Raw genomic sequence first — 20031 nt, forward strand, 5'->3', positions numbered from 1 at the left:
CAATCTACTCTGAGCCACCTTTTCTCTGCCTGATACCAGAGTGAGTGCCTGTGAATGAGATTTTGCATGTTAGCTTTTTAAGAGGATGCCTGGATTTCTACCAGGCTCTCTTGTCCCCTGGGCAGACAAAATCTTTGCTGATTTTTACAGGCAGATGATATATGAGCTCCTCTTTCCAACACTGGTGTTCTGGGCTGGGGAGCCCAGCATGGGGATGAGACCCCTTTCTCCTCAGGGGGACCTTTTGCACATGAAATATCCTTCCAGATTCTCAGTTGCCATACATGGGTGCAGGGCCAACCGTTTTTGCATCTGCACCCTTCCTACCAGTCTCAGCATAGTTTATTCTGTATGTCTATAGTTATAAGACTCCTCTGTTCAGCTAGTCTTCAGTTGGTTATTCAAGTTGATTATTCTAAAATTTAGTTGTAATTCCAACTTGGTCCTGGGAGGAAGTGAGTGTCTTGTTCACCTACTCTGCCACCATTTTGGATCTCTAAGTAGTAGTTTTTAAAAGAGTGTTCTAAAAAAAAATTATTTTTTGGTTTAATTTTTTTAATGAAGTTATTTGATAAGCCTCTGTGGAGGAGAAAAAAAAAATCTTTTTCTTCTACTCATTTTTAGTTCTCCAGCTGGTTTGGGGCGCAGGGAAGACAACACCAAAATATCCCACAATGGTATATTGATTACTTTAAATTAAATTTACTTGACAAGCAACCAATGCAAGAAGGGCACGTTGACTTCCTCTTGTCTCCTTGAATGGAGAAAATAAATCTCTGCTTTGAAAGATTCCTTCCTTGCTCCAGGGGGTCTGAGAAAGAAACCTTTATTGCTAGAGTTAAGGAATTCAGGGACAAAATGTTTACATAAACAAACCTTTTTACTCCTTTACTGAATTACTATGGAAAAACAAACTTCATTTTGATTCCTCATTAATGAATACCCAAAACCTAACTTTCTTTTTCTTGTTATTTCTTCACAAACTTATTGTTTTTTTGTTTTAAAAAGTGTAGAAAGCTGTCTGGTTTGTCATTTTGGGGAGAATCATCTATGATCTTCTGTTCACACATATTCGTTAATCTGGCCTTGTGTCAATTTTACTATTAGTTCAGGCATAAGAAGTTGAGAAAGGTAGAGGGGGAAAATTACTCTCATGCCTAACACAGGCAAAAGACAGGTAGCAAAAGAAAAACTGATGTTTATTAACATGCTCTTCACCATACACATAGGAGTACCCAATGATAAGTAACAAAATGGATAGTTAGAACTTGGGCTTATGCCACCTTAGGTTAAATAAAGTAAAAGTTTTTAGGTTTCTGGGCAGGGGAGAAAAGTTATGAGAAGGTGACCAGGAAAAATATGTAATAAACAAGGATTGTTTAGTAAGGTTTGTTATATGGATTTAAATCTTTTGCTTTCTCCATTGATAAGAGCCAAAAGTCCTCCTCTTCTTGATATAAGGAAGACAGGCACTTTTTTTTTCTTTTTTTAAACGTATCTTTATTGATTTCAGACAGAGGAAGGGAGAGGGAGAGAGAGAGATAGAAACATCAATGATGAGAGAGTCATTGATCGGCTGCAGCCCACAACCCGGGCATGTGCCCTGACCGGGAATTGAACCCTGATCTCCTGGATCCTAGGTCGACACTCAACCGCTGAGCCACATCGGGCCGGGCAAGACAAGCACCTTTAAAAGTGGAAATTTCCTTTATAAATGTAAATTTTATTTACAAAAGTATAAATTGTGCCCTAAAGCTTTTCCTGAGTCTGCTGACTCTCAATGGACTTTATTGCAAAATAATTCATATATTAAATAGGCATATCATGGGTGGTATATTCTGGTACCCATCACCTTATATTTGCATTAAATACTGTTAAACTCTTTTAAAAAGCTTATCAGACTAACCACATCCTTGATATAAGTGGAACACTACATATATATGCAATGGTTTTCTGATGTTTAACAGCCAGTATATATACATATATATATATACTATAAATTTTACTAACATAAAGGAAATGTAGCACACAATTTAATAATAATATGTAGCACACAAAATAATAATAAAATACACAATACCCTATACTGTAAATTTCATGTTTCACTGATTATCACAGAATGGAAGACAGTGGCCATAAGAGTTTTGAATGCTGGATTTTCCAACTTTAACTTAGAAACTGATTAAAGTGTTATTATAATGGAAATAATATAATGTTGAAAACTGCATATTTTCTTATTTAAAGTGCTATACCTGTGTTTTAGCTACTTTTGTACACCAAAGTAACCAAATGTGAACTACAAAATAGCATCCAAAAATAACAAATTGGATCAGACCAAGACAAGTTATGGTGCTGATGTAAAGCAACAAAAGGCAATATAGCATTTTACTAAAATGAATTCTCATGACAAAATATACCTTTTAGCATCCAAATTAATGAGTTAGAATGTATCTTATTTTCAGAAGAAGAAAAAAATAGGCAATTTGGCATTGTTAGATTTATAACTCAGTAGGAACACACTTTATAACTAATAGCAACCTGGTATTAGATGATTATTAAGGATGAAGCTTTTATGAATTTGATCTTACTGTTTATCTGAGATTTTCATTCCCTTAAACAGCTCCCCTTACTCCAGACTTATCAATAGCTCACAAAGAACTTTGATCTCTCTTGCCTCACTGTTCATTCAGAAAGCATTTGTTAGCACCTATACTGAATCAATTGCCAAGTTTAGTATTTTAATTCTATATCAATAGGGAGGTAAAATAAATGCAAGAGCCAATTTGAAAAGAAAAAAGCCACATTGTAACACACATCTCTATTAAAAGTGCTGGAAGCCATTCCATCTTTGCTGCTTGACACGGTCCTTCAAGGAGGAGACATCCGCACAGCCAGTGCTCCGTGGGACTTGGCGTATGGCATGTATGGCATGTCCCTCTTCCCATGCTTGTTCCCCTTTCTAACACTCTGTGTCCTTACCCGAGTCACTGCACCAGAAAAGGGCATTGCCCCAGCTGGAAACTTTTCCCTAGCAGGGGAGTCGGATGGGACTAGAAAAGACAATGACTCAGTAAAAGCCCCAAGGAGTACGGGAAAATCGTGTGTGCTTATGAGGAACTCAGACTGTCAGCAGAAAGTTTAGGACTTGTTGGGCCCGTTACTGCAGGAAGATCCCCACCGGCGAAAAGGCCTGGGTCCGGGCCCCTGCTGATTCGCTAAGGCAGGGCCATCCACAGGGAGGCCACCAGGGAGTTCCCACCAAGGAATGTATTACTGGGGGATGTTTATATTCATGGAAAACTTTGGGAATCCCCATAAGGAAAGAGCAGTCTAGGAAAGAGAATATTTCAATCTACACCTGAACCCTTATCATACACAAAATAAACACACAGAATATTACAAAGAGGACGGACAGCTGCGGGGAATGCAAGCGGAGAGACTAATGCTGGGTGCCAGACAGGGGGTCAGTCACCACAGCTAAAAACAATCACAGGTAAGCTACAGAAACCTTACTTAGGACTCGCATAACCTTTATATTTATTTATTTATTTATTTATTTATTTATTTATTTTTAAAATTTTATTTTTGTTTAAAATATTACAGATGTCCCTTTTTCTCCCCAATGACCCATTTCAACCCATCCCATCCCCCTCCTCAGTCCCTCTCCCCACCATTGTCCGTGTCCTTGGGTTGTGCATATATGCACATAAATTCTTTGGTTACTCTCTCCCCCTCCACCCACCCACCCTCCTCCATCCCTCTGACATTCGTCAGTCTGATCCATGCTTCCATGTCATTGAATCTACTCTGTTCATCAATTTATTAAGTTCTTTAGATTCCATGTATAAGCGAGATCATGTGATGTTTGTCTTTCGCTGTCTGGCTTATTTCACTTAGCATAATATTCTCAAGGTCCATCCTTTACATAAGAAAAGCTGGCTTAGTTATTTTCCTTTTAGCTATGTGGTAGAGCAATAAAATAGTAACTTCAAAATATAAATAAAACAGTACGTAAGACAAAATTAACATACCTAAACAGATGTAAATTCTTTAAAAGATCAGATAAGAAGGTATATTCATTAACTGTGAAAGGCCAAAACAGAATCCAGAACATAGCATGATGTAATGTTGTTTAACGAGCAACAAAATCAGCCCGGCCAGCGTGGCTCAGTGGTTGAGCATCGACCTAGGATCCAGGAGATCGGGGTTCGATTCCCGGTCAGGGCACATGCCGGGGTTGCAGGCTGCAACCGAGCAATGACTCTCTCATCATTGATGTTTCTGTCTGTCTGTCTCTCCCTCTCCTTTCCTCTCTCTGAAATCATTAAAGATATATTTTTTAAAAAATCAAATAGTATAAATACCATTGTAACAAGGCAATAAAAAGAAGCTGATTGTCATGATGCTCTGAACACTGTTTCTGTGTCCTTCCTTCATTCATCTCTGACGCCGTCCACTCCTTTGGGGACCCCTGGATCTGCTGGGGATGGAACCGGGCATAATACCTAAGAGCAAAAAAATGGAAAGCAGCTTTTCAAGTAAAAGTGGAAAACATATATTTACCTCCTCTCAATGGCTTATACGTTATTAAAATGAGAATTTAAGAATGCAAATATAGCCTGGCGGGGAGTGGCTCAGTGGTTGAGCATCGACCTAGGATCCAGGCGATCAGGGTTTGATTCCCAGTCAAGGCATATGCCGGGGTTGCGGGCTTCATCCCCAGTCGGGGGCGTGCAGGAGGCGGCTGATCAATGACTCTCTCATCATTTCTGTTTCTCTCTCTCCCTCTCTTTTCCTCTCTCTGAGATCAATAAAGATATATTTTTTAAAAAAAGAATGCAAACATACATTGTAAGATGAAAGATGTCGATATATTTTAGAAAATAGAAAATCTTGGTAAAGTGGCAGCTGCTCTATTAGAATAGCAAAGAAAGCTATGCCAGAAGGCTAAGAATAAGGATAATACTTGCTCAGTAGAACCCTAACTCAAGACTTGAATGCTCTGGAATAGAGGAGAGAATATGAAACAAGGGACAGATAAGAGCAGAGATGAGTTGAAAATCTCCAACTCTCACTCTCACGATGCCATAGTCAGTCGCTAAACTTTAGGTAAGAGGCCAGAGGTTTATTCTCTAAAGAAAGTAAACAGAAGAACCTCAGAATACCAAGGGCAGGAGTGAGGCATAAGCCCGAAAACAAGAGGATTAACTTGAACTTTCGATACAGACTTGCCTTATTGCTCCAACCTCTGCACTCTGCCCTTGCAGAATCCTGGCAATGAAGCAGTTACCTATCAGAACCACCATCCCCAGAAAATCAGAGAACTTTTCTCTAGATAAAATAGAAACAACCCTCGTGGGGAAAAATACTGCACACAGTAAGCTACATTTTTTATCTCTTATAGCAGGAAATCAATAAGTGATGTCTAAAACTGATAAATCAAGAAATGGCAGAATAAAACCCACTATATATAGTTTATTAGCTGGGTAAGCTAAGCTACTATAACAAATGCGCACCAACAATTCATTTGGCTCAGAATCAAGGAGTCTATTTATCTCTTACATAGCAATCAAAGATCAATATTCCCGCATAGGAGCCCTCTCTGCTTCATTCAGCCATTCAGTACCCAACTGTAGTCAGCTCTCTGATATCTTTTATACAGGCTTTGAAAAACTTTTTTGTTGTTGCTATTTCTGGCTATGCAACCAGAAAAAGAAAATATGGAAGAGGTATGATTTTTCTTAAGGCACTGGCCGAGAAGTGACAGATATCAATTCTTCTCACATTCCATTAGATATAACATAGTCACACGGCCATGTCAAACTGCAAGGGAAGTTGAGAAATGCATGCCTAAGTAGTCAGTCATGTATCAAATTTAACTCCAATAGTCTAGGGGGGAAATACATTTTGGTAGACAGCTGGTAGCCTCTGCCTCCTGAAGGGAAAAGAAGATGGAATGAATAACTGAAGAGAACAATGGATAAACATTGGGTGATAAGAACAAGATGCTGTGTTTTAATGCTAGTACTGGTGGTAAAAGAGAAACAAAAAAACGTTGTATTTGGCAATAGCTGGATAGAATCAAATAATAGATTTGATCAATGTATTTAGGTTGTATATCTATATAATTAAGCTATTGAAATATGAAGACTATTAAAACCCCTGAAAAAATAGAATGATATGTGTTCACTCCATGTTCATAAAAGCCTAAACATCCCTTTTTATAAAAGCTGAATAGAGAGCACTGTGAAATGAGGCTTAGGTTCAAGAGCTTTGATAATTTGCTTGATACCACAGTTATAAAGGCTGGATACAAATTCACTTTTGTTTAAAATCCTAGGTCTTTGGTTTTCTTGCCTATACTTTGTTGTCACTCATCATCACAACATGTCATCCCAATCAATAGTTCAATAAATAGAAAATGTCACCTACGATAGTGTTGCCAGGTTTAGCAAATAAAATCACAAGGCACATCAGTAAATTTAAATTTCAGACAAATAACTTTTTTTGTATAAATATGTCCCAAATATTGAATAGAAAATGCATGCACTAAAATTTGTTGTTTATTTGCTATTCAAATTTAATTAAGAGTCTTGTATTTCATTTGACAACTCAAGCCTACAACTGTATGGAGGCTTTTATTCCTGATCAAACACTTATTTACCATCAAATAGAAGCAGCTCTTCTAAATGAGAGGTAGGCATTGAAGTGAATACTTTTGTTACTGTAGACAGCCAACCTGAAAAAGCAAAAATTGGCCAAACTTTATTATTTCCACTCCCAATTTAGATAGCAGAATTTCCAAAAAAAATAAAGATTGTCTGCACATTAACATAAACATACCAGCTATGCTTATTTACAGTGACAACATTAAGTGAAGGTTCTATTTGCCAGGTTTATTTTTCATTTTCAATTTGAACTGTAAGATATGGCTGTCCATACTGATCACATTTGCTGGATAAATGTCCAATTATTACTTTTATGTTTGCTGTATTTTACTGAGCCACATGTAGTATGTTCCACAATAGTGATTTATTGTATCACTTTAAATTAATAAAATAAAATAAACTTCTAATGTATTTTTCAACAAATGGTATTTATACTATTGATTGATTGGAAGGGAGGGCATCATTACTAAAATGTTAACATATTTCCCATTTGTGTTATGCTTAATTTTAAGGAAAGTGTGATTTTTTTGCTAGCATTCAGAATCAGAAAGAGTAATACTGTGTGGGTAAGGGAACTACTATTGATAAGAAAAGAGGTCAGATTTGTGTGGTGTTTTTTATTTCTGGCTTTGAGGGGGGAAAAAACTTGGCCTTTTATAAGAACTGTAATGCTTTGGGGCAGTGGGCATGCCATTCAGGAGGGGGTTCTGCTACTTTTCACTGAATGTCTCAACCTCTGGAGTTCTTTTCTGGGTCATGACCAGACAATTGGTCCATGACCTAGGTCCTGACATATTCATTATATCACTGAACCTAGCATCAGAGTTAATTGTATTGATTTTCTTGAGTTGTGTTACACTGCCCAGATTTTTAAATATTCCTTTAAATGATCTCTATATGACTGTTGAATAATCAAAGTTTTTTTTTTTAGCTCAGTGAGGTAAATTAGTGAAATAGATCGTATGTGGATAAAAATAAAACCTGATTGTTGGACTGTATTGTTCATATTAAAACTTCCTTTTTCTAGTTTTTGTGGAATAAGGCTTTGTTAGAGTCAAAGGGTCAGTAATTACATTGGAAGTAGAAGCCTAAATTCTATTTATTTTAATAAGTGGTGTGATTAATTTCACATGGAGATACCTACTATAGTGGCCTTTCAGACACTTCACTTTTTAAAAATGAATGTGAAACTGTCTCCAGAGAATATACTTGGTTTGAACATCTAAAACATATTCTCAGAAGATAACTTGGGATATTTTTTGTCAGTTTCTGCTGCATAAATATAGTACAAGTATCTATTTTCAGTGAACAAGAGAAAAGGATTATCTTCATCCACCAAGAAGATTCATTTCACCAGTAAATAATTAGGAGACTTAGAAAAATTGATATTTAATCCAAAGTTATAAAAAAAAAATTAAAAAATGTTGAACTTGTCAGTGTGCAGCAGACCTCCAGCCAGGGTAAACTGGAGAGTGGATGGGATACCCTTAGTGTCTGCTCTACTGTGCTGAGAGTTCTCTAAGCTTGATCTCAGTAAGTCCTACAACAATTCTGTCCCTGTTCGTGTCGCCACTGTCTCCATTTTACAAAGGAGGGAACCGAGGTTCAGAAATTTTAAGTGAATGGCCCAAAGTTACACAGCAGGTACAAATTGCCCTAATTCCAACTTCTATACTTAACTGTCTCTAAGGGGTCCAAGAGGGTGAGTGACTTGCCCATGGTCACCGAATAAACATCCACGCCACAGTCAGATCCAGAAGCATTCCCACTTGTGGTGTGTCACCACACTGTGCCTATCAGTTCTCTTACTGAGCTCTGTGTCTCACAAGTGCAAATCTTAATGAATAACTTAGCCTAAAACAAAATAGTAAGCCTGTTCATCTAGGGATTGATTCCAAAAAACAACTTTTAGTTTGATCATATGGTGAGTCAGTCTCTTACCTCTTGGAATGATAAACCTGTGACACGGAATGATCTTTTGCCATCTGGTAAAGAATCCCTTGTGTTCATCAGAGTGCATTTCCTGATATAGGAAAGTATACTCTACAAACATGGTGCCAAAAAGTGCTGGGAATTTCTTTTCCATTAAAGAAAAACTCATTCCTGTGACATTTCAGTTAACTGAGTTTTCACTGAACCTCATTTTTAGTTCCATTCCTATGATTTTTGCCCTAACACTTTTGGTTTCTCTCTGTACTCTACTTTAAAAATCTCCCCAATCAGGAATACTCTTTCTACTCCTTGCTGTGTGGAAATAACTCAGAAGGAATCTCCTCGAAATTAGAATGTACTTCGGATACATAAAAAAGAAAAGGTAGAGAATACACACTCACACACACACACACACACACACACCCAAAACAAAAAACAAAAACAGAAGTGATTAAAAGTAAAAACATTTACAGATGAAAGGTTTCCAGTAAGAGAAAGCTAATTCTGAACAGAAAAAAAAAAATTTTGTGTGTGTAAGAGATAATTTTGTCAACTACACAGCAAAAGTTGACTAGGTATTTTGTCACCAAAAGAAATTATTCAGGCACTGGCCAGTTTGGCCCAGTGATTAGAGCGCCGGCCCTTGGACCGAAGAGTAACGGCTTTGATTCCCCATCAAGGGCATGTACCTCGGTTGCAAATTAGATCCCCACCTCGGTCAGGGTGCAGGCAGGGGCGGCCAGTCAATCTCTCTCTCTCTCTCTCTCTCTCCCTCTTTCTCTCTCTTTCTCTTTGCCTCTTCCTCCCTCCCTTCCACTCTCTTTAAAAAATCAGTATAAAAAATATCCTTGGGTGAAGATAAAAAAAAAAAGCAAAAAGAAAGAAAGAAATTACTCAGGGGGAAATGAAAGGATTACAATCCTGTCTGTGCAAACCTGGTGAGCCATGTGCACAAACTGAACCAAACAAAGGCGGAGGACCATGAAGTTAAAGGGAGGGGCTTTTACAACCATGTAGCTCTGCAGTAAATACAGAGTTCTTCCTGTAGGGCTCTCACCATGACTTGGAGTAGGAGAGCTCCTCCCACAGGCCCTTTTGATTTCTGCCCAGGTTAAGGTCTCTGTCATCAATTTTAGTGTTTTTCTCCTTTGGATCAAGATTATTCTATGAAGCCTTTTGTTCGTTGGTGTCAGGAAGAACCTCTTCTGGGTGTCATTTCCCACATTAGAGGGAAGGTGCATGAATCATAAAACAGCTTCTGTTTGGGTCAACAAGCAACAAGTGTAGAGCTTAATAACAAGAAGAATACAGAACTACATTAATAACTACACCACAAATTTAGCCTAAGTGGTGATTCTAAACCAGGAGCTCAAACATGGAGGTAGCCATTATTTCCTTAGATTGAAGTTGTGTGTTTTTTTAATATATTTTTATCGATTTCAGAGAAAGGAAGGGAGAGGGAGAGAGACAGAAACATCAGTGATGAGAGAAAGTCATTGATCGGCTGCCTTGCGCATGCCCCTTGCTGGGGATCGAGCCTGTAACCAAGGCAGGTACCCTGACCAGAATCCAACCTCGATCTTCTGGATCCTAGGTCGATGCTCAACCACTGAGCCACGCCAGCTGGGCTACAGATTGAAGTTCGTGATGACAGATCCAATTACTGGAAATGTTTCCCCCTTTTACAATAGGTTGGGAAACATAAACAAGGGTATTTTTCCTTCAAGAAGGAGAGAGGAAAATAAAGTAAGAAACAATAGTAAGAAAAAGAAATGCATGGCTTTGTTCAGTCATTTTGGGAAAGCTGTTTCCTTCAGAGGCCACTTGCTTTAAATTTCGGCAGTTTTAGTTTCAGGTCACCAGGCAGTATGCAGTTTCGGTCAGGATTTGGTGCCTTCTTTAGATGTGACGTGTATCCAAGAGTCTACTCCCTGGAGTTGAGTAGCACAAGGGTTAGTCAACAGTCCCTGATCGGGGCCCTTTCAGTGAGGCTGGAGGGGATCTTTTCTTAGGTATTTCTTCTAGTATATAAAATCTCCAGGTGGTAGAAGAGTTTAGATTGGATTGTTTGGATTGGGGGGTTTGGATTGTTCATCTCCTTGGAGCACACTGTGAAAAGATTGCTCCATCAAAATATGGTTATTTTCAATAAAAATAATTATGCTTTTACAATATTGAAGTATATCTCCCTTTATTGACTGTAAATCCAAAGAAACCAGAACCATATGCATGGGCGTTGTGTAATTATCTTAAAAAGTGAAGTTTATAAGCCCCAAAAGGGGTAGATCTGAGATTTAAAAGGACCAAAAGCAATGCTTTTGGCCAAGGCATTTGGAAGAACTCTACAAAGTTTGCCAATTGAATTTTAATAATGCCATTAGTACATTTGACTAAACCTGAGGCCTGAGAGAAATAAGCACAGTGAAAATGTTGTAAACCTGGCCAAACAACACAGACTTTTTGAAACATCTTACCAGTAAAATGGATTTGTTGATCACTATAGAGATCAAGAAGAGTTCCCCAGGTAGGTATAAAATTTTTTAACATGTGGATACTGTCTTTCTAAAGACACCTGGGAAGAAGAGGGAAAAAATAAATCATCCACATGATGCAACAAAGTAGAACTTTAGGGAAAGTCATATCATCCAAATTAGCCTTCAGGATTTGTGAGGAATAAGAAAAGAAGGACTCTCAGTAAAACCCTAAGGCATGACTGTCCAGGTAAGTTGTTTTCCTTCCCAAAAAGGTATAGGCTGGCATTATCACCTGGAATACTTCAGAACGCGCTGCATAACTCAGTTACAGTGAAGATCTGACTTCCAGCTGGGATAGATGCTAGCAGCATATGAAGATTAGAAAGACAGGATGTTGAGGGATAACCATGTTGTTCACTGCAAGGAAGCTCTGAACTAACTTCTACCCACATCCCTTTGGCTTTCTCACATGTAAAATGGAAGTATTACAGGAACTAGTGAAAAAAGTCATAAGGACCTGAGTTATGTAATCTTCTATTATAGGTTTTATACCTTGAAGGACCTCTTTACTTATGGATATTTATTAATCCCGGGATGGAGTTTTGAAGAATCTATTTAAATCTTAGTAGGAGGCACACTTTGGAATCTGCCAATATCAGTTGAAGATCTTGCCCATAAAGAAGTTGGCAGTTGATCCAATACAGACAATCGAGCAGTGCTCTCAGATTCAGCTTCAATGCCATCAGAAATGGAACAAACAAAATATGTTGAAAAGTTATTTATTTCACCTGATTGGCTATTCTGACAGTTATTATCAAATTCTAGAATTATTTTCCCCTTTTGAGAGAATTTCCAGCATGGTACTTCTCTAGGAAGTCTCAGCCTAATAAATGAATAAGGGCAGATAAACCAAGAAGAAAAGTGTGTTTATCTCATAAAGGGCCTAAGCAAAAAGCAATAGGCTCATAGACAGAAACTTATTGAAGTTTATTAGAGACCCACACTGTTTGAACTGTCTTAGTAATCCAAAACAGGGATGGTTTTATAGCATTGGAGTTGAACACTAAGAATGTAACTTTAGTGCCAATAAGGACAAAGATAGATTCATTACCAGCCTGAAGAAAAGTTTCTCTAAGTTTATTAAAATGGAGGATTGGGAAAAGACCCTCTAGTTCCTTGGAGCCCCATCATTGAGGATTAGAAGGACCTTGGAAAGGTGGATTAGAAGACTAAGGGCACCTGAAGTGTTTAAATTTGTGAGAATTCCTTTTTCAATACCTTGACTCTTTGCAATGATAGCAGAAAGTAGGAGACTTTTGGTTTTATATAGGGGCCTTTATTTGCCAAGGCTGAAAATTAAAAATCTTGACAATCCTACTTCTAGGTAGCTTATCTAGAGTACCAGCAAGCTGATTAGCCAAATTAACCAAATCTAGAGTGGACATGGTTTCCCATCCCATCCTGGTCCTTTTGACTAAAAGGAAAAAATATATCTCTGTTCAGTCTATTAACAAATGATGAGTTAAAGATTCCCCAAGTGAAATCAACATGTGAAGGACGAACAGAATTTTCTTTAAAAATTATCTCAAGGCTGATTGTTATAGTCATAAACAGATTTGTCAGACTTTTATGAACAAGTCTGAATTTTGCTCCAATCAATAGGCTTTGGAAAAGCTACTTTAATTACTCAATGAAGTTCTCTAATGTTTTCCCCAAATTAGAGGTTTATTTTTTAAATCCCCTTTTAGATATCCCTAAATAAAAATTCTCATTTAATGTGGGGCCTGGCCTTTACCAACTATAATATGAATTAGCTGATATAAATCATAAAACCTAGGCTGATAGATCGGAATAACTATATCAAATTCCTCAGCAACTTGTAAGGACCCTCAGTTACCTCAGGAAATTCTTTAACTATGGTTCATGATTCAGTTTTAGACTGGGGAACGTATGAACTTGATGCCTGTTAAGATTCACAGAGGGCTTAATTTTATTTTTTAATATCTTTATTGTTGAAAATATTACAGATGTCCCTTTTTTTCCCCGTTGACTCCCTTCGCCCTGCTCCCACCACCACCACCACCCAGGCCTTAATGACACTGTTGTCTGTGTCTATAGGTTATGCATATATGCATATTAGTTATTTGGTTACTCTCTTCCACCTTTCCCTCTGAGATTCCTCAGTCTGTTCCACGCTTCTACGTCTCTGGATCTATTTTGTTCATCGGTTTATTTTGTTCTTTAGATTCCATATATGAGTGAGATCATGTGGTACTTGTCTTTCTCTGATTGGCTTATTTTGCTTAGCATAATACTTTAAATGAATAGGTATTTATAGTTTCAGAAGAAGAAGGAGTGAGAGACAATTCAGGAGAAAATGTCAATGGAGGTAGAGGCAAGGAAGCAAGTAGTGGAGGACAAGATGCCATCAGAGATGGAACTTGAAACAAAACCATCCAGGAAGAGGAGTATTAAGGGTCTGGAGAAGGAGCCTGAGGCAAAATAGTCATAGGCAAACAGGGTCAGTCCAGTGATGTATCCTGAGACGATGGAGTTAAGGGGGAAGGACAAGATACCACGGGAAGTGAAAAATACAAGGCTTACCAGCCATTGGTTTTTAAAACTTCAGTAGCCTGTTAATTCTAAAACTTTATTTTGCGAAGAGAAAACTTCATATTCTTGGTATCACTTGGAAGCCTCAAAATACCACTAAAAATAAGTATTTTATTAATTTTTACCAAAATTAATGTCATTATTGTCCAATTTGGTTTTAAGAAAGGTAAATTGAGAATTTCAAAGGTTTCCCACAGTTGTCACTAATATTCTGAATTACTTTTGGTGAGATATGTACTCTTAGTTAAATATGCACATGAGAAACGGCTGTAGCTTTTAAACAAATATAGATAGAGTCCCTGGGGTATGAATGGTCTTAAATAAATGGTCTTAGATAAATGAGGTCCCATAATTCAGAGACTTTTCTCTAGAGCAAGGGCCCAAAACAGTCTACAACAGGTTGCGCAACCTGCAGGTTAGATATCACCTTGCTCCATTTAAAACAGTCCACTCCTGAAGAGGTCTGGCCAATGGCTGAAACAGCATAGATTTAAAAAAGTAACCCCATCCTCAGGAAGTCAGGTCATCGGCTGACACAGCATAGTTCTAGTAGAATAACATGTTGTTAAAAGAGCCAACAAATGGCTGAGACATGGTCTGCTTTTTGTCAGAATCAGATGAAAACCTAGCACCATTCCTATGGAAATAACCCAGTTCCAGATGGAATTGGACTAAAATATATTGCAGTCCCATGAAACAGCCTGATCCCTCTACAACATCAGGCCAAAGTGTCCACCAACTTCACAAGCAAACAAAAAAACAGACAAACAAGACCTTTTAACAACAACAACAAAAACACCTCTAAACAGTTACCAAATAAAGCCCAGAGAGCTTCAAAACCTTAAAAGTAGAAGCTAGATTCCAGAAGACCCACCCTAAGCACTGAGCCAGAGAGCAAACAGTGAGCCAAGTGGCTCTATGAGGCGCTGACACCTAGTTGTTCACCTGCTCTTAAGTTTTTGGGGTGGGGGTCTTCTCTGGAATCCTGGACAAGTCCCAAAAATGTCAACCACAAAACATAAGTAACTAGGTATTCCATCACCAAAAGGACTTATTTAGGGAAAAATAAAGAATTGCAATTCAGTAGTTGCAAGCAGGTGATTCATATGCATGAATCAACTAGACAAAGATGAAAGAAGTACTTTACAGAGGGAAAGATGAGGTTAAGGGAAGGGACTGTAACAACCATAGAGCTGTGTTGTAAACACGGAGTTTTTCCTGGAGGGCTTTTTTGATGACATAGATTAAGAGAGCTCCTCCTTCAGGCCCTTTTGAATTCTGTCCAAGTTAAGATCTCTGTCATAAATGTTAACAATATTATTTTACAACATATAATAATGCTTTACATTTCTTCTTAAGAATCCCTGTTAATAAAAAAAACCACATAAAAATATTGACAAAATAAATCACAGGGTTGAGTATACATTTACAATACATATGCTGATACATATGACAATGGTTTCAAAATACGTAACAAGCTCCTACAAATTAATTAGAAAATGACAGGCAACATAATTTTTAAAAAATAACAGAGGCAAAATTATTACATTCTAAGAAGGATATCTTCAGATATCCAACAAACATATGAAAGGGTGATAGAACTCATTAGGGAAATTTAAATTAAAATCACAGTGAGATGCTATTACACAATCGACAGAAAAACTTAAATGAAAAACAAACTGATAATACCAGCTGTAATTTTTAAACAGGTCATATTCATGCTGCAGTAATGACTGCTAATGGGTTAATATTCATTTTCCTCTTCTTTATTAACATAATGCCTAAATCAAGGACAGCTGCATAATTTGCAGGATGGAGTACAAAATGAAAATGCAGGGATTTGACTAAGGATAAGAAAGTTAATCTTCCCTTCTTGTGGGCCCATGGTCCCAAACTATGACGGATAGAAAATTCTAAGAAATTGCAACCTCCCTACCTGGATGTGCTTGGAACCTGGGCTGGGGTGAGTGAGAGACTCTCTCCAGGTTGTCTACTGAGCTTTCAGGTTAGGGTCCAGATGGTTATCATTTTGTCCCACCCCAAGGTGTTGTGTGGTGCACACCTGACCTTAACCTTCTCCACACTCTTACCCAGGCCCCCATCTGTAGTGGAGGGTGGTGGTGGAACTGGGACCTTCCACTACCAACAAGTCACAGAAAGCACCTAGGACAGAGAAAGAGCAGCAGCAGTAGTGAGGGGAGGACAGAGAGAGGGAGGCTGAGAAATCATCCTCAGAAGACCGGGAAGAGGCAAGAGGTGTGACCACTTGTGGGGTCAATGCTCCAAACACCAGGCATGTGCTCCATTATCCCATCAGACTTCACTTATAAAGCATAAATTCAAAGGTAATAATATTAAAAAAAATTCATGCCTGTAACTTTAGAGCATTAAGCTTCAAACACAGGGCCCTTCTTGGGTTCGTAGCCCTGCGCAAATACCCCGGTTACACACCCATGAATGGTCACACCTTGCCCTAAACCAAAAGATGAAAGCTATGTGGTAACTATTGGAGCAGAAAGAAACTGGGTCTCTGATGAGTTTATGTAGCCTCCATCCTAGCCCTAGGCTGCTTATTTCCAAATATCTTTTACGAGAAGAATAACCCCTATATTTTGGTCTTTATTATCAACCTCTAAGTGCAATTTTTAATCAATGCACATTAAAGTTACACTCACTGCCTTGTTGTTTCCACACTTTTGTTCTTGTTATATTATGTGAGATAATAAATAAATAAACCCACAAACATATATCAGCATGACCTGTAAAACTTGTTTACAATGAGCATGCCACATTTTCTATACATGCCTGTATTGCTACTGACTGCATTATTTTCGTTAATATAACTTTCCCCCATTTCTCCCAAATCATTCTCACTTTTTCCACTTCCCTTTACTCATTCAGCATTAGACTAGATTGCAGGCCATGTCTAGACAGGTCAGACAGGTCTAGAGTAGTTCACTAGAGTAAAGGAAAGGAATATGTGCACTCATGATGTTGCCAAATGCCAACTCCAACCATTTAACTATTTTTATTCTCCTCTTACCTCTGATTTTGCAATATGTTGGGCTGGCATTATATATATGCAACCCAAGATTGAACTTTTTAAATCACTCTCTTCTTTTCTATTTTAGTAACATATCTTTGATTCTTCCATTAGATATTTAAGTGAATATGGCAGTATCGGAAATATTAAACAGCTAATTTTGATTTTCTTTTTATTTCTAATCTATATTTTTTACATTTTCAACAATGAATATCTTAGTTATAAACAATTGATTAAATGACAATGGCCCGGTGAGGCCCTTAAGTTTTCAGTCTGTCAGTTTTTCTATGCTACTTCTTAAATGCAGAGGCGTCATTTTCTAGATATCTTCTTCCATATTTGAGAGTCCCGAAATTGAAAAGGCATCTGTATCCTAAGACCAGCTTTACTATTTAAGTGGACAGATCATGGTGTATGAGGTTTGGGGGATTCTTGACAAGGATTGCAAATTAATAAGCTTAAATAAAATGGCCTCTCAAATGCACTGCATAGCTATGGCTATTTCATCACACCTAACAGGAAATATTACCTAAGATCCCCTCACTAGAGCCACAATAGCTATTAGTAATATCACTCTACCCATTAAAGGCCATTTTGCTGTTAACTAATAAACTCAAGGTTAAGATTCAGTTTCAGTATTTTACTTCCTTATGGGGGAAAAAAGTGCAGTAATTTAAAACTCACAAGTTGTAAGACATATTCACCAAATATTTAATCCCTTGATTCCCCAAAGCATTGAGAGCAGTGGTCTGGTATTTATGTGCCCATATGGAATCAGTCCCTGAGAGAGTGTTAACTGGAGTCTAATCTTATTCGGTGTTTCCAGATGGTGTAATTACATCAAAATTTGTACTAATTACTTTATAAATATCAGTTATTATATTAATATTCACTTATTCAATTCAAACCAAAGTATGCTGATGAGGTTTTATTAATATCCACATAGTTAGTAAATATATGTGGTTTAAATGTTGCCAAATAAATTATAAAACACTTGTTCCAAGGAAAATACTTTCTAATAGTAAAAGAAAGTTTGCACTAGAATAAAAAGAAAAAAACCCTAGCTCTCCCAAATCATGTCACGAGCCTGCATCATTGTGATAATGAAATTTCAGGTATATGAAAGAATAGGTACAGCCATAGTCTATATATGACTCCAGCATATCAGAGCAGGGGTACAGAAGCATGTGAATGCCTACATTCTAAGTGAAATGAAAACATGAAAGACCCTTCAAATAGTTCAACTCCTCAAAACAAACTTTGGTTAAGAAATACCGCTTACCATTCTTGAGTAGTTACTATATGAAGGTCCTGTGGGAGTTACAGAGATTCAGCTACACAAAGGGAAGGGTGAAGGACAATGGTTGAACATTGATGAGGGCAAAAAAGTCAGCTTAACATATCCCTGCCCCGCCGGGCGTGGCTCAGCAGTTGAGCGTCGACCTGGGATCCAGGTGATCGGGGTTTGATTCCTGGTCAGGGCACATGCCCGGGTTGCTGGCTCAGTCCCCAGTAGGGGGCATGCAGGAGGCAGCCGATCAATGACTCTCTCATCATTGATGTTTCTATCTCTCTCTCTCCCTCTCTTTTCCTCTCTCTGATATCAATAAAGATATATTTTAAAAAAACAAAAACAAAAATATCCCTGAGTGGAAAATGGATAAGAACTAAAAAACACAAACACGCTATGAAGCACAATTGAGTGATTTAATCACACACACACACACACACACACACATCAATCTTGATGGTGACTTGGCTTCTTCATAGCTTTAATTCACCCAGCATACCAGTTTACTTCCTCCTTCTTTCCTCTTTTTGTAGTAACGAAATCCTACCGGACGGCGTGCTTACCAAATCTTATCAAATATGTTCTGTTTTCTATGGGCATAAGAAATTACAATAAAACATGTATTCATTTGTTCAGCTATTCACAGATAAATCAGAAATTATTTTAATCATCTTCTCAGGACATTTTCACAGTTTTCTTCATAATTGAATTTTTCATTTGTGTGTGTGTGTGTGTGTGTGTGTGTGCCCGCGCTTGTCTGTGTGCATATTTATATCCCTTATCTTTAGGATATGATAAAAGTCAACCAAGTTTTATGAAATCATTGAATGCAGGAGACCACAAAAACTCTTAGAAAGCCACAGCCCAGAGAGTTTAAACTGACTTGCCTGAGGTCACCTGATGAGGGCATGGCCAAGATGGGATTAAGACTCTTACCTCTTATTTGACTTTCCAACATTTCCCCTACCTTGGCACATGTAAGCTAAATTTTATTTTCAAACTTGATCTTTCATCAGTTACTATATTAAGAGTTGCTAAATGTTTGAATAGATTACTGAAGGAAATAGTAAACACTGTGAACCTTTTACAACAGGGTGTATTTTTGTACAGGCAGCATAAACTACTCTCTCCCCTGGGTGGCTAGGACAAGATCAATTTTCAAAACCATTTGACTTTCTATATTTGGTATTTCACCCTTGTTATCATCAAAGAGATGTGAAGAAATGATTTATATGATTTTAAAAACAATCCCTTTCTAATTTTAATCTTCCTTCATAAAGTAACTAATTTTCTTAATATGACTCGTAGCACATTTAGGATTTAAATGTTATAAATGATCAAATTAACCTTTAAAATCTACTTAACAAATAGCTATTGTATCAAATCTTCACTTCAAAATCTAAGCCCAACATCACTATTAAAAGAAAGGGCAGTGCCTTTAATGGTAATGTAATCTAAATTAATTTTTTTGTAAAAAAAAGAAACCCACATGAAACTATAAAAATAATGAGGAAAAGAAAACTAATGTGGGAATAAAGTTACCCAAGTCAAAAGGCTTTTATTGTAAAAATAGGGTCAAAGCATTTACAAAATCATGTGAAAAACTATTTTAAAATATTAAAAAAGGCTAAAGGAGTTCAGTAACACCAAACCAGCATTGCAAGAAATGCTAAGATGACTGCTTTAAGAAAAAGAAGGAATAGTGAGAGAAAGGTACATGAGCATAAAGGGGGAAAATGGCATTAAATAAGGTTATATCAATAGTAACCTTAAATGTAAATGGAATAAATGGTCCAATCAAAAGATATAAGGTAGCTGAATGGATAAGAAAGCAAGACCCAAATATATGCTGTCTACAAGAGACCCACCTGAGAGCAAAAGACTCAAACAGGCTAAAAGTGAAGGGATGGAATAAAATATTCCATGCAAATGGACAGGAAAAGAAAGCTGGAGAAACAATTCTTATTTCTGACAAAATAGACTTCAAAATAAAGACCATAACAAGAGACA

This window comes from Miniopterus schreibersii (assembly GCF_964146895.1).
Source record: "Miniopterus schreibersii genome assembly, chromosome: X".
Taxonomy (NCBI): domain Eukaryota; kingdom Metazoa; phylum Chordata; class Mammalia; order Chiroptera; family Miniopteridae; genus Miniopterus; species Miniopterus schreibersii.